The 13895-nt window shown below is 41.5% G+C and overlaps 1 long non-coding RNA gene across 1 annotated transcript; it reads right to left on the reverse strand.

Annotated features, from left to right (window-relative positions):
* Window positions 1-5805: 5805 nt before the first annotated feature.
* Window positions 5806-10944, reverse strand: LOC133384499 (uncharacterized). The gene is made up of 3 exons (XR_009762589.1): window positions 10860-10944; window positions 9923-10143; window positions 5806-6870 (listed from the first exon to the last, which is right to left on the reverse strand). It is a non-coding gene; the product is annotated as an uncharacterized LOC133384499 (long non-coding RNA).
* Window positions 10945-13895: the final 2951 nt, after the last annotated feature.

The following is a 13895-nucleotide window of genomic DNA, read 5'->3' on the forward strand; positions in this document are numbered from 1 at the left end:
ATTGCATCAGAAGCATCCTTCTGGGCCCTTGCCTCAGCCTTCCTCCCCACAGGTTCCTCAGCTTATGGACTTACCTTTGGCTTTTGTTACTATGCAAGGGAGAAAGGGTTGGAGGCAACAAAACTAACAGGCACTTCCTGTCTCGCCACTTTCTTTAGAAGGTCCAAAGCTGATCATGGAGGAACTGAACCAAGTGTTATACCGAGTCACACCATCTAAGCTCAGTATTGTCTACACTGACTGGCAGTGGCTGTGCAGAGCTTTAGACAGAGGTCTATCTAGGAATAGGTATGTAACTCCTACATTACAGGAATAGAGGGCACAGTCTATATAGTGAGATATATTGTACTTCTGTTTACATGATACAGTAGTAATTATTTCTAAATCTGCAATTATATGTATAGTTTGGCATATGTCATTATTAGGCAATCTCATCCTCTCTTGTCTTCTTGTTTGGTGACCCATTAGTGTGCTGCCTCTGGTTGCTGCCTGGTTGGTGTTAACCCATGAAAGTGTTGGAACAGGCAAACTTGCATGTTTCCTTGTAAAAAGGGAGATGTTCCCTTTAAGGGATATTTGGGGAAATATCCCATGTACCTGTTTACCATGATGTAACTCCCTAATGGGTGGGATTAGTTACTTGGCTTCCTCCTCCTTTGTCCTGGGGATTCCTGCATAATCTCCATTACTGAGCTTTTACCTCTAGGAGAGGCCACATGGCAGATGCTCTCCTAAGAGCATCACTACCAAAGACTAAAATGGACTAAGACTTCTACTTTTTCTTTTATCTAAGCTAGAGCCTATGTTTCCTGAACATATGAAAGGTCGTGAGTAAATATTCTTTATCTTTTTACCTAAGAAGACTCTGTGTGTGAGTTATTTGACTAACTAGTACTTCTGTGGGAAAGGTGTGGACTGGTTTATATTCTCACTCTACTGCTTGCATTTATATTTCTGCTAAGAAATAGGACCACAAAACCATTTCCTATTTCATTTTATATTTTTTAAAATACCAAACAAAAGGGCCTTTTCAGTGGTGGCTCCCCATTTGGGAAATGCCTTCTCTGGTGAGGTATGCCTGCCTCCTTCATTACTGACAGAATTTAAATTACATTCAGAAGGAATTTAAAAACAGTCATGTTTACCTAGGCATTTGATAGCTGAAAGACACTGTTCCTGGCAATCTTGAGGCCACTGCTTGACAGCATGTTTTTAATGTTTTAGAATGCTTTTTTTTAAAAGTTTTTTCATTGGTGTGTTTGCTGCTCTGGGCTCCTTTGCCGGGATATAAATTGAATGAATGAATGAATGATAAACTAGTGGCCACCCTCAGTCTTTCCCAGCCTCACCTGGAGAAGCCAAGGATTGAACCTGGAACCTTCTGCATGCAAAGCATGTGCCCGAAGCACTAAACTACAACTTTAAGAACCAGGAGTTTCCAATATTTTAAATTCAGATATTGGCCCTGCCCTCAGGCACTTTGCAGCAGTGGCAGTGGTGGCAGCCCCCCAGCTGTTCCTATGGAACATATCCTTCTGTGTGTGCGCCATGCAGCCATTCTTACACTCCCAGAACTAGCCTGCTGCCCTCACGTATGATGGAGGACACTATCACCATCAAGGAAAGGTTGTAGTTCAGTGGCAGAGCATCTGCTTTACATGGGAAAGGCTCCGGGTTCAATCCCTGGTATCTCTAGGTAGTTCTGGTCATGTCCCTTGTCTGTAAGCCTAAAGAGTCACTGCCAGTCAATACTGAACTATACGGTCCAACTCAATATAAGGCAGTTTTCTATGCTGCTGTCGGATTGCCAGTATTAAAATAACATTCAGCTGTCCCGTCAGATTCTGTCTGTGGAATGATGGGGGTCTCTGTGATGTTCCTGCTTATATTGTAAATATGGTAAGTGCTGTTTATATAGAAGACATATGGTAAGTGGAGTGAAAGAGGAGTGGGGAGTACATGAGCAGTAGAATGATTGGCTGAGCATTTGAATGCCTGGGAATATAAATGGAAGAATGACAGATGAATCTGGGAGGTGGTTTTTAGAGGGTGTTTAGGAGGTGGTGTTTGAGAGGTTGAGAGAGAGGTTGGAGGTTTGGAGGTTTGGTGGTGTGGAGAGTGAGTCGGAGTTCCAAGGCAATTAGTAAGAAGTTAAGTACCTAACAGAATATAGATGAAACCATATGCTTGTGAAACATTCCTTAAGTAATCTTGTTATTTCTGATATTAAATAAATACTTGTTTGGTTTACCAAAGGCCTGATCCTTGGCTGGGGGAATATACAGACCAGAAGGGAGGGCAAGGTAATTACCAAGGCTGAACAGAAACTGTATCTAATGGTGGCAGTGGTGAAGGGAGAGATTGTAACAAGTCACGTATCCAGAGCAACCCAGAGTTGTATGCTTTAAATATAAAGATACAAGGGGGTTGGGAACAGCATAGGCACACAGTCACAAAGTAACAAGCTATACAGAGACTTAGGCAAAGTCTCTGGGAGTTTGGGTTACAGAAAGTGACTGGTGGTGCTCCCTAGCAGTGGGATCTAGTGAGATCTGTGCTAGAGCTGTAAAGGGTAAGAATAAACCTGACGTTCCTGTCTGCTGGTAGCCCCAAGTGAGAGCTTCACAGGTGGTGCTGGGAAAGGACGTCACAGTGTCATCTTGTCCTTCACCTCAGGTAGCAAAATGTCTTGGGCTGACCCCGTTCTACAGGCACAGATTTCATTGGGTGGTTACTTGAAACTGTGCACAAATTATGATCATGTTCCCAAATGTATGCTCAAAACAGTAAATTGATCATGATTGCCATGCTTTGCATCCAAACAGCAGATCTGAATTTTTTATTATTCTGCTTTCAGCTAGGCAGTCTTGGGAGCTTGGCTTTCAAGACCTTAAATCGGATCTGTCTAACAGTTCATAGTTAGCCTGCATATGGTCTGCTGCATAGGAAACAGGTCAGACCGTTTGTCTACCTAGTCCAGGAATCTCTACTCCAACGGGCAGTGGTTCTCCAAGATCTCAGGCATACATTTGCCTGGAGATTCGAAGGACTGAACCTATGACCTTCTGCGAAGGATGAGCAAATCGGTCAATTTTGGTTTCTCTCAAATTCTCATTTTTCTACTGTTAAGTTCAGTTCTCCGTATTTTGACATCAGTTTGCCCTTTTTTTAAAAAAAAAAAAGTCCTCATGAAAATTCATCAGCATTTTAGTGAAAATTTCTCCTACTATGTGATTTTGCCTAATATGCAGTACTATAGTTGCAAATTCAGAAGTGCAGGGTGCCTTCACACCACACCCCCTCACAGCCACCCCCATTTCCCACTTTCTCATCTCCCTTGCTCTCCAGTCAGTCAGTCAAACTTTATTGCCTAGCCGTAGGCCTTTGCAATTACAATTTTAAAAACAACAGAAACAGTCGGCATTAGCACTCTGCTACAGTAGACATCCCTAAGAGCCCATAAGCATGAAAGGCTGTGTGTTAGCTGCTGAGAAGAGTATTCTCAGTGGCTGACTCAGCTACTTTCACTCTGATTGGTTCCAATCAGCATGAAAGGACAAGGACTCTTCCCAATGGTTAACACATTCCCCTTTCATGCTGATTGGCTCATACTCTGACCCTGCTCCCGCAAAAAGTAAGAGGTCTATGAACCTCCATGACCGTGGATGACTACACCCTTGCTAATATGCATATTTTTGCAAACTAATTTTCCCTAATACAAAAAATGCATTGTATGTTAGTTTTACTCACATATGCATCTTTATGCACAATTGCTCCTGGTATATGCGTTTTGTGTACATTACTTGGGTAGATAGCTGCATTACAAAATTCAAAGAGCTGTGACTTTCAAAAGATGGCTATTTTTTGGTTCACTCATTGTTTTGGAAATTAGGTAGGTTCACCTCTAACTGCAAACAGAATCAAATATCTCCCCCATCCCTACCTTCTGCACACAAAATGTGTGCTCCCACAATGCGCTATGGTCCTTCTTCCAAGGGCTCCAATCTGATCTAGCATTGTAACATTGCCAAGGCTTGCAAATGCAAGAGCCTGTCTTGCTGCACAAAAGCCAATTGCTTTGTGGCAGAGCACAGCTCCTTGGAAAGCCTGCTATGTTGAAGCCAAGAACTTAACAACAGTTTAGAGCTGGGATGGGGAACCTTTTCAAGCCTGAGGACCACATTCATGTCTGGACAATCTTCTGGGGACCACATGCCTGTGGTGGGTGGGGCCAAAAGGAAAACTGGGTGGAGCAATGAATACCTTTGAAGAGTCGGGTAGTTTCTATACCCCCCACCCCTCTCTATCCTCCATCCAGACAAGCAAGAGGCTTTATCAGAGTTGAAGGACACATACCAGCCAGGCAAAAACACTCGGGGGACAAAGCAGGGCCAGCAAGGGGCATGGCCTGGGGATAGTGGCTGTGGAGGGGCTGTATTATGGGGAGAGTCCCAAGGGCCAGGTAGAAAGGCTTGGAGGGCCACCAGGTCCAAGGTGCCCCATCCTGGATTTAGAGTACCCAGCACCTATCAATCAAAGTTGCATGGGTGGACTGAGCATTTGGGTGGTATGTTCTCCCCCATCTGGTGCATCCGAGGTAATCATTCCGGGAAAACCTTATTACTTTGGAAGGGACCTGGAAAAACTGGTGGCATTTTTATCACACCAGTCCAATCAGCTGGAGAGAGGCTTGACTTAATGATGCCCTAGGGCCTGAAGAGAACTGCTGGATGGCGATAGATCCCCAAGATCAGAAACTGCAGGGTCACAAGTAAGAGGACTGATGATCAGGACGATCTGCTCATGCATCTGGGTGAAAGAAACTTTTCCACCAGTCCCTTCCATAGCGGAACATTTTTCTTTGGTTTGTTTTCCTTTCTATGTTAATAGCAGGCTTTTGCAGTGCTAATAAAAATATTCAGAGTGTGTGATGCTGTCTGCTTCTTACACTGTGATCATTATGCACCTAATCACAATAATCATATATCAGGACGGAGTATTCCCCCCTCCTTGAAAAACAAGAAAGAAGGGAGGAGGGGAGGGGGGGAAGGTTGGATGATAATTCCCTAGAGGGAAATGAATTTCTTTTATCATCTACTGTAGCTTATTTCACATATTCATGACCCTCCTGGTATCCCTCCCTGCTCTTCCTTATGATGAGCCATAAAAATGACAAAATACATTAGCAAAGTTCTCGGTTTATGCTAAAATGACCATATTCAAAAAATAATAACAGAGACTTGTATCAGCAATGCAAAAGATGCATGAAGTAATTGGTGCTTAATTTGTACACAAACTGTCAAGGCAGTTTTCCTCACGGCCTGCATCTTCTGAATTCATTAGTCTCTAATTAAGGCCAGTTGGGACCAGCAGTTAGAAGGTTAAAGAGGTTCTGACAGCCCTAATCATTGCTCAGGAAGCTGAAAATGTATGCAAAGTCTCGGCAGATGGGGTGAGTTCTGCTTCTGCCAAGTGATAACTGTTATTCCTTTGCACCTCCAAAGCTGTCATCCTAATAGGCACATTTTAAATTTATTAATGCTCTAGTTACAATGCATACACAGTCTCTAATGGTATGTCATTCAGAGTATATAAACTGAGCAATTAACGCATATTACCTGGTAATGGTAAAATTATTTGTTGCCCATTTGATTTTTTTTCTCCTTTCCTTTTTTGGGGGGTTGTTGTTTGCTTTCCCCCCCCTGCATTTGGCAGGAGTAAAAGGAGATAAGCAGAGACATCTCTTTGTTCAAAAAAAGCAGGAGGCAAGAGAAATAAGACAAGAAAATCTGATTTTCCTGCTTGTTGGCTGACATTTATTCTTTGTTTCTACAAAGAGAAAGAAGGAAGTAACTTTTACTTGGAATTCCTGTGGCTGTGAGATTTAGAGCAGAGTGGTTTTTAACCATTCCCAAATGTTGTTCTTAAAAAGTCCACAGTGAAAAAGAATTCAAAATAAAGATTTGCTCCCAGTCTTCCATGGTATAGTCAAGACTATGCACTAATGCGCCCAAGCCAGATAGCTCACTGTGCAGTGCAGCTGGCCATGAAGCCACATTGTCATATGATGGTTCTGCCATGCTGCCAGATCATTTTTCAGCTTGCAATAAGATAAGAAACTTTTTCTGTGCAACTAACCGCAGGCTGAAATTGTATCTGGCCACAGTGATGGAGCAAACATGCAACCTCTTGGTCATCCAGCTAGAGGTACAATGCAAACTTGCTGCATGGGTGGCTGGATTTTCTGTTGTGGTACTTTGTCCAGCATTGATTAAGAACTGGAGTAAAACCAAGTAGGTTAGACATTCAAATCCAAGAGGTGTTAGGATACATTTGCACATGCAGCAGAATGGAGTAGGAATGAGATGGAAGAGTGTTAAAATGGACTGTACCACTTGACACTACAGAGGAGGAATACTTTTTTTAATGCCTCTGCACATTAAAGATAAAGGCACACCCAACTTTCTGATGGTAAAAAGTTAGAATGTCGGTGACAAAAGGTTCTAGTCCATCTCTTTCCCTTGCTGTGATACGTTTCTGCATCCATGACTATTTTTTGCCCCCAGCACTTTCAAGATCATTAAAAAGTTGTGATTCCCCTTGCTGTCTGAAGGAGTGCATGTCATTCTTCCTCACCACTCTCTCACTTCATTCCCAGCTCATTTTTCAACATGTTCAGCCTTAATAGCGCAAGCCTTTTCTTGGATTCTTCAAGTGTTGGTCCTCTGTTCATAATCCCATTCTGTGAGAAGCCATTTTTTCCTTGAAAATCTATTGTCTAGTGATAGACAGATCAGGCTATTTTCAGTCCATGTCAGTTTTGCATTCATGTTCATCCATTAGTCCCCTCCATCCTGTTTCTGCAAAAATCTGTGATTTTTATTGAAAAATACATAAATTGAAATATGTTTTAAATATTCATATTTAAATGCATATTTTACCATGTAATATGTATTTAAATACATATTTTGTCTCAGTGTATGCATTTCTACATGTATTTTTTCTAAAATACCCAATATTTTACATATGTTGGTACTTTTCAAACTGAGAACTGCATTGCAAAATTTGGAGGAGTCTGAAATCCAAAGGATAATTTCATTATGATCCATGTATTCATCCAAGCACTGCAAATTAGGGCAGTTTAGTTAAAAATGAGAACCAAACAGAATTCTCCTCCATCTCTACTATTATTGTCTACACTGCAACTTCCGCTACAACAGGAGAATCACCCTTAATTACATGGAGCACTTGTGCAAAAGATTTCTTTGATGCAAGAACCGATAGACAAGGTGATTCATGGGGTGGAAAGGTTCTCAACTATAGGCTTTCGTCAAAACGACAAGATTCATAAACAGCAATGATTGGGTGTTATTTCCAAGCAATGGAACAATTAGGCACTCATTGACTTTTAAACAGGGTTTGAACCTATTCCCGTTATAAAACTAATTGCTTTCCACTCTATAAAACACCAAGAGTGCAAAAATAGCAAAGAAAATTTCGAATAAAAGATACGCCAGCTTTGATTCAGATCTGCATTGGCAGGCCATGATCGTGTCACACCTTAGTTGAGTGGGCAAAAAGTCATTATTTCTGGTTCCCATTAGAAACATTCATTTGCTTACTGCTTGAAAATTACTGGTTAAAGGTGTTGAATCTAAAGATCATGCCCAATTTATTGTTGGACGCTGCCAGAATAAATGTTTTACAGCATTTTAACGGAAGATTTGTTATGTGTAAGAAGCAAATGTTCTAAAAAGCTAAGATATTGTTGACCAAAGCAGGATCTACTTGAGCAGAACTTGGTTTTCTGTTATCGCCAATGAATGTACTAGCCATTGGCCTTGACAGGTTTCTTATCAGAGACTGGGAAACAATTTTTCATCCAGATTTACTAGGTTTCCCAGGTTACCATGACAAGGGAATGAGGCAACTGCATGACTATGTCAAACCTCACCCCTGCCATCAACTTAGCAGGTGGAATTAGGCAAGTTGCTATCTCTCAGCGTCATTGCTACAATTTACCTACTTCACTGGTTATTGTCTTAATGTCTGTGAAACTAAAGCAAACGTACCCTTAAGCTGTAACCCTGAAACCTTAATAAATGTATTATTCTTTCAGCTTCTTGGTTGCTTTGGCTGGATCAGATTAACACAGCCACTCTTCTGGAAGTTAATGGAAAACAATTGCTCTGACATGTTGCCCTTATTTTCTCAAACCACAGAAGTTGTAAGGGAATTTAACTTAGCCTTTTGTGTGTGTTTTAAAACACACACCCCATTTTTCACCACCACATTTACCATCAAAGTCTTAACTTATGACATGCACAGTCCTTAGGCCACAAGTGTCCCTTCCACCAACAGCAACCTGTTGCATGCTTCAGATACAGCTTCAACAATGACACAGGTGGTTAACTAAATCAGCAAAGATATAAGGAGTTAGCATGTCGATGATGGGATGTTCTCTGTAGAAAGGCCAGCTCTGTCACTGGACAGAGAAAGCTGCCTGATGGAGGAAGGGTTGAAGGGGTGCTCTTAGGCAAGCTGCCACAGCCCTGTCTGAAGGGTTGTCAGGATCTTCATGACTTGTAAGGTTTGTGGGGGGATAGGATCAGGTATTGTGACTGCTAGGGATGGGGGAGAAATTCAATTCAGTTCACATTTAAAGCCACATCGATCAAATTTGCATTTTCCAAAACAATATGACAACCAAAACACAGCCATCGTTCAAAATTTGCACTTATCTGAATGTTGCAAATAACCAAATAATGTTTACAAAAATGCATATATTAGGGGAAAGCGTGCATAAAAATGAACATATTGGTGAAAATAACATACAAAATTGCATTATTTTAGGGGAAATGGCTTGCAAAAATGTGTACATTAGTCAAAACTGCATATAAATGATGATTATTAGGACAATTTCACACTAAAATGCTGAAGAATTTGCATGAGGATTTTTTTAAAAAAACATAAATTGTTGCAGAAATGTGAAGCACTGAATTTCAGACTGAAAAAATGAGAAACAGAGAGAGACAAACCAAAGATCTTTCCATCCCTAATGAAAGCTTAGATAGCCCAACACTACAGTCAGGGCCGGCTCCAGGCATGCAGGGGCCCTTAGGGATCAGTTTGCCCTGACCCCCCCCTGTGTGTGTGTGTGTGTGTGTGCGTGTGCGTGTGCGTACATCCGTGCGAGCGGCCCCCCACAGCCCCCCTACCTGTCTAGTCTTTACCATTACCCTTTATGAAGATGGCGGCCACGGTTTCCCTAAGGGGAATGAAGCCTCCACCGCCATCTTTGTTGTTGGCACACGTGCGCATCTCTGCCATCAACTAAGATGGTGGCAGTGACTTCAGTACCTTAGGGAAGCTGCGGCCACCATCTTCGTTAAGGGCAATGCTAAAAAGCCGGCTGACAGGTAAGTGGGGTGTGTGGAGGGGCACGGATCATGGAAGGGGAGCAGAGGGCCCCTCAGGGGCCCCTCAGGGGCTTCTGTAGCTCCGGTGCCCTCGGGCCAGTGCCCAACCTGGCCGCCCTTTAGAACCGGCCCTGACTACAGTTACCTCTGGACACTGGTTAAGTCCTTTCCTTTTTCTCTGTAGGCCAGCACTGAATATTCCACAGAAGGGTAAGTCCTACAACATCTTTTGCATTTCTGCTGATGAAAACAAGCAAATGTAGGCCTCTGGCTGAGAAATTACCTGAGAGTAGTGTAACCATTTATGCGTTACCAATGCATCTGTGCTGTGTAGGATGGCCAATTACCCATTGCCAAACAAGAGGACACAAGAGGACACAGATTTACATAAAATGTAAACTATATTTACATTTAGATTTACATAAAATGTACACTAATTTACGTACATCCATGCAAAGGCAGACTTACAATAATTTTTTAAAAAAACATATAGTACATCTCACCATAGTAGGGAGGACTGTGAGCAGGTGACCTTTGTGCCTGCTCAGTGCTGCTAGATATCCAGGCACTTACGTCGATGGGCAGCTTCAAGGCTCCTGCTTAATCTTCCAATGGATGATGAGAACATCTTAAGAAGTCCTCCTTCAGGTGTGTCCACCAAGTGAAATAGGACAGGTAGTTAGTGGTGAAAGCTCCTTCCTCATGCAGGCACCTTTTGTATCCTCTAAAAGAGGCAGGAGTAAACCACAAAATACTTCCATTTTAAAACATAGCAAAGTAACAGCAATAACATGACTAAGCAGTCTCCCATAGCTACTTCCGATTTCCTCTAATATTGTGCCTTCCTTTAGCTGACTATACACCCAGCTGTCTTAGAGGTACACTGGCTACAAATTCACCATAGCAACCCAGTAATGGAATGTCCTCCCCAGAGAGGACCTTTTTTAAATGGTCTTTGTGGTGTCGGATGAAAACTTTGTATTTTTTAATTTTCCCAGGCTTTTGAAACGGTGAACTTTTGAATCCACTAAATTTCCAATTTCTTGTGTCCTTGAACCGATGCGCTGCATTTTGCAAGTGATTTCCCTTAATATAATGCATTTTAATGTTCCTTTCATTAATATGTGCATTTTTATGCGTACTTTCATTTAAAATACACATTTTTGTACACATAGTATTTTGTACACAATATTATTTTATTTATTATTTATTTATTTGTTAAATTTATATTCCTCCCTTCCTCCCAGAAGGAGCCCAGAGTGGAAAACAAAAACGCTAAAAGCACTGTAAGACATCTTAAAAACAAGACTTTAAAACATCTTAAAACAAAACATCTTTAAAAAAATAACTTTAAAACAGCTTATAAAGCAATTCCAACACAGATGCAGACTGTAACAGAAGTGTGAATTTCAAAGAATAGCTATGTTTTGACTCACATACCATTTCTGCGATGTGGAATGCAAGCCAAATCAAATTTCTCAACCAACCCTATATTGGGGGCATATAAATGTTGTTAATAAATAAACAATCCCTAAAGAATTTAAAGATTCAATCACTCAGGTAGGAGATGGGGTGGGGTCCTTGGATGTTGAAGACTAAAGGCAGAATCCAACCATGTGCTGCTACTCCAAGTACTTTTGTCTGTGCAACCCACCTGTCAAAACTGGCCTATCAAGGGTGGGGGACTCAAGGATCTGGCCTCCTCAGAACACTAGAAGTTCTACCTGGAGATGCTAGTGATTGAACTTGAGATCTTCTGCAAATAAAGCAAGTGCTCTACCACTGAGCTAACACCCTTCCCCAAATGATTACTTTTCTCATACGCAAGTTTCTGTAGATTTATTAATGATTGAATAAATTGATGGAAACTCATATGATTAATTGACTCCCAGATTTCTTTAGTAGGGTGACAGCCTACTTGAAAACACACACAACCACATCATAGAATGTGTCATGGCATAATGGAGAGCATGTAGATAAGAAGCAGCAGCAGCCAGGTGTTGAAATGCTGCTGCTTCGAAGCATCTAAGCCATTCTGGAAGGAATTCTAATAGGCCTGGGAATGTAATTGGTGGGTGTGAAACAAGTGCTTCTAACAGTGGCAATTACCTGCAGTGAGTCCTCGAAGTACATTTCTCTGTTTATGCTTTAATACCTTAATTATAATAAAAACAGACTCACTTTAAACACTTCAAGAGTTTTGCCTCAATCAATTACCTGGAGGTTAGTCCTTTTTACAGTTTAGGGGGCAGATCCTTGACCCACTTACCCCAGAGCAGATCAGTTGAATACAGTAGGACTACTCTGGAGTCAATAGTTGGGAAAGTGCAGCCTTATTGTGTATCATATCAATTATTGAGTGAGCGTGAAAAGAATTCTAAGTATAATTTCCCACTACTAGTTTCAGATGATGAATGCATAATCTCCTGCTGGTCACAATACCTACTTCATAGCTATAAATGAGGCAAATCTGTTTCTTCAGCACCACTTTCACCTGATTGTTGCTGCTCCACAACTTCTGCAGATTGTTTTGAGATCGGACCAATGCGCATTCAGAATGCCAACCAGCACATGCATTTCTTCATGAGTTTCCTAAATACAATGACTTCAATTTGCAAAGGATAGAGATACATCCAGAATTACAACTTTGTCCTCTCTTGCATTTAGCATCCTAACCTGGATGAAAAATTGGGTTCATGTGTGAAGGATCAGAGTGCACCCCTCCAGAGCAGAACTGTAAAAGTTCATTGTGTTCATTTATTACATTCATATTCTTTCCTCCTTCTAAAGTAGGCTTTGCTAACTTGGTGGCCTTCAGATATTTCGGATTACAAGTCCCATCAGCACATGTGTACCCTATGAGACAATAATTGACCCAATGTCACCCAGTGATCTTCAGATGCTGAAGACAGATCTCTCTCTCATGCACACTCTCTGTTTTTAGAGTAGTGAGACTAGAGCTGAGGTGAAATTCCTCAGCAGACATTTTTTCTGAGAAGCTTTCAGAGATTTTCTTTTTTCTCCACTGCCTAGAAAAAAAGACCATTTTGCAGATTCCTCCTTCCAAATAGTCTCCACTATTTTTTGTGGATGGTTCCCGTCACACCCCACCCTGCCAAGCAAGCAAGTGCGCACATACACACACACATATGAGAGAGAGAGAGAGAGAGCTTTGCATGACCCTCAATCCAGGACACTGAAGAAGACACAAGATGGCTGCCAGGCTGCCAACACAGTTGCTGCCCCTGCCACTTGCACTAACCACAAGCAAACCTTCACAGAGCCTTCACCTGCTAAAGGTGAGCCTCACCCCTGAGAAAATGTTGGAGAATTTCTCTTCCCTCTGAAGAATTTCAGTGAAATAGTCTCTCCAATTTTCTCTGCTCACAAACAGAGTGGAGAGTCTCAAGAGAACCATTTATGCGCAGCTCAAAGTGAGATTGGTTTGGAAGTGTCTGGATTGCATACAGTACAAATGTCCCGTTTCTTTTACCAGGTCTGGTCCTGAAAACTAGTTCTGAAAATGGGCAGCATTGTTTGGTTTGATCATGCAGAGCCTCTGCTTTCTATGCAGAAGGTCCCAGGTTTGATCCCTGATGTATCCAGGCTGGGTTGAGAAAGAACCCTATCTGAAACCCTGGAGAGCTGCTGCCAGTCTGTGTTGGCAGTACTTGGATAGATGGGCCAAAGATCTGATTCAGCATAAGGCAGCTTCCTATGCTTTAGTGATCATTGGTCTGAAACAACAAGGCTTTTTTTTATTTGGGGGAAAGGGATATAGCTCAGTGGTAGAGCATCTGCTTTGCATGCAGATAGTCCCAAGTTCAATCTTCAGCATCTCCAGGTAGGGCTGAGAATGCCCCTGCCTAAAACCATGGAGAACTGTTGCCAATCAGTGTAGGCAATACTGAACTAGATATAGACCAAGAGTCTGGCTTGGTATAAGGCAGCTTTCTATGTTCCTATGAGGAAAAGTCAGCTGCAAAGAGTGCTAATTGGCTAGTACCTGTGACCTCACCAATATACCTTCCTCAAATCTCCCCAGAAGCCTGGTGTTAAAAGGTGGACCTTAAAAAAAGAATGATATTAATTATTATTATTATTATTATTATTATTATTATTATTATTATTATTATTATTTCTTACCCAATCTTCACCAAAAGATAAACATATCCATGAATTATTTACTCAGTGTACATGTGCTATTCGAAAACTAAACTAAAATAAAAGACAGACATCCTTCCTGAAGCATGAGAGTGACACTTGAACCACCACTGAACTTGTTTGTATATATCTATCATGCAAATGGTGAGTCCAGGCTCAAACTGTATATGTTCATTAAACATGATGTTTTCCTATGGTGCAACAGTGTATTTGAACCCAGTCCTCAACTGAACCCAGCAGCTACTTCATCATACTGTATGCGGACAAAAGAATGAGTGTAGAAAATAGAAGTGATATATAGAAAATAAAAGC

Source organism: Rhineura floridana, chromosome 4 (genome assembly GCF_030035675.1).
Source record: "Rhineura floridana isolate rRhiFlo1 chromosome 4, rRhiFlo1.hap2, whole genome shotgun sequence".
Taxonomy (NCBI): domain Eukaryota; kingdom Metazoa; phylum Chordata; class Lepidosauria; order Squamata; family Rhineuridae; genus Rhineura; species Rhineura floridana.